The sequence below is a fragment of the Erinaceus europaeus genome, chromosome 9, assembly GCF_950295315.1.
Source record: "Erinaceus europaeus chromosome 9, mEriEur2.1, whole genome shotgun sequence".
NCBI lineage: Eukaryota > Metazoa > Chordata > Mammalia > Eulipotyphla > Erinaceidae > Erinaceus > Erinaceus europaeus.
Window position 1 is genome coordinate 17,378,681 of NC_080170.1, and position 2,475 is coordinate 17,381,155.

General features: G+C 42.0%; 1 pseudogene; it reads left to right on the top strand.

The window, feature by feature from the left end:
• The first annotated feature begins 775 nt into the window (after positions 1-775).
• On the top strand, positions 776-1,988 carry LOC132540286 (olfactory receptor 14A16-like; annotated as a pseudogene).
• The last annotated feature ends 487 nt before the right edge of the window (positions 1,989-2,475 follow it).

A 2,475-nucleotide genomic window follows, 5' to 3' on the forward strand; every position in this document is an offset into this window, starting at 1 on the left:
AAGGTAGAAAAGACGCTACTGATATGTAAAGCTCTCATATACCTTCTCAATTAGAGAGGTTGAACCAGAATCCCAAGATTGAGGAAAAGACTATGTGTTGACAACACAGAAATGAATATATGTTGTATAGATATATGTACTGTTCAACTTCAAAAAGGAAACAAATATACTGTCATTTCTGACAACACAGACAAAAAGGGGAAGCACGTTGAGTGAAGAAAGTTTGACTGAGAATGGCTACAAGAGAAATCAAACTCCAGAGGTCTGTGTGTTGGCACACATGGTGTGAAGCTCTAGTATGCACGTTCAAGCCCCAGCACCTCACCTGCGGGTAGGAAGCTTGACTAAGAGACAAAACACGTCTGCAAGTGTCTACCTTTCTCTCTCCCTCTCTACTTACATCTTGAATATCATTTCAGCTACTAATTGGAGATGTAAGATGTTGTCAAGTCAGATGGATTCAAAGGCTTCGCAGCTCTCTGTGGTAACTCTGGTAAGGCTGGAGAGAAAACCCTTCCTATTGCAGCATAATCAACAGGCAACATGTTTGCTATATTTTTCTTCTTGTAATTGTCTCTGTCTATCATTATTTCGTTTTTCCTCTCCATAAATATCAAAGTAGGGAGTAGGTGTGTGCTTGTTTCTCTGGTTTTACTCTGATGAGCTGCATAACTCTTGAGTTCACACTATGTTATTTCGTGCCATACATCGAGAGAAGATTAAATGAACACAACTGATTGAGCCTCTGATATGGGTGCTTCCAGAGACAAAACTCATGCCTGAGAAATTAAGCGATGTGACGTTTGTGACTGAATTTCTGCTCATGGGATTCCCTGATAACAAGGTGCTACAGAGATTCTATGCTTCTGTCTTCTTCCTAGTTGACCTGGCAGCTCTGATGGCGAACATGCTCATTGTCACCCTCACCTCCCTTGATCAGCAGCTCCAGACCCCCATGTACTTCGTCCTGAAGAACTTGTCTTTGATTGATATCTGCTAAATTTCCACCACTGTTCCCAAGTGAATCATGAACACCCTGAACAACAGCCACTCCCATCTCCTTTGTGGGCTGCGCCACTCAGGTTTTCCTGGTCCTCTTTTTGGCAGGCACAGAGTATGCTCTCCTGCTCATGATGTCTTATGACCGCAAAGCTACCATCTGCCACTCTCTGCACAATGAGGCCATCATGAATACTGGGGCCAGTGTGCAGATGGATAATCTATGGATCCCTACATGTGGCAGGGACATTTTCTTCCCGTTTTTGTGGCCCTAATGTTGTATGTCAGTTCTTCTGTGATGCTCACACTTGTTTCTTTGGGGGATGAAATTCTAGAATATGCATTTCTCATTGCCAGCTATTATTTTGATTTTATGTGTCTCATTATCATGGTTATTTCCCTTGTACAGATTTTTTCCACTGCTCTGAGAATCCCTTCAGAAGAAGGCTGGTTTAAGGCCTTCTCCACCTGTTTGCCTCACCTCACCGTGGTGAGCTTGTTCTTTTTCTCTGCAGCTTTTACAAATAGAATATCAGCTGCCGGGAGTCGGGCTGTAGCACAGCAGATTAAGCGCAGGTGGCACAAAGCACAAGACCGGCATAAGGATCCCGGTTCGAACCCCGGCTCCCCAACTGCAGGGGAGTCGCTACACAGACGGTGAACCAGGTCTGCAGGTGTCTATCTTTCTCGCCTCCTCTCTGTCTTCCCCTCCTCTATCGATTTCTCTCTGTCCTATCTAAAAATGACAACAACAATAATAACTACAACAATAAAATAACAAGGGGCAACAAAAGGGAATAAATAAATATAATAAATATTTAAAAAAAAAGATCAGCTGAAAATTCCCCATCATCACTGAATCGCTTTATGTCTGTGCTATATTCTGTGTTACCTCCCAGCCTTATCCATTCATTTATAGAGTGAATAACAGGGACATGAAGATGGCCCTGGAAAACATTTTTGGAGAAAGAATGACATCAGCCTTTTGAATTAAAAAAATAAAAGAAAATCTTGGTAGATACCTATTGTAGAGCAAACTGATTAGGCTTCAGATAAGAATGCAAATCAGTTATGTACTTATGAGTTTTAGATTTCACTCCCATAGAATGCTACAAGTCTTAGGAGATCTTCTCCTCCCTACAGAAGTCTTTTTGTTGATAAAACTTAAACTGGGGCAGTAAGGAAGTAGCACAGTGGGTTAAGCTCAGGTGGTGCAAAGAGTAAGGAACATCATAAAGATTTTGATTAGAACACTCAGCTCTCCCTTCCTGCAGGGAAGTCACTTCACAGGAGGTGAAGCAGGTCTGCAGGTGTCTACCTTTCTCACCCACCCTCTGTCTTACCCTCCTCTCTCCATTACGCTCTGTCCTATCCAACAAGGACAACAACAACTACAACAACAACAACAACGACAACAAAAAACAAGGGCAACAAAAGGGAATAAGTAAATAAATGAACATAAACAATAAACTTAAA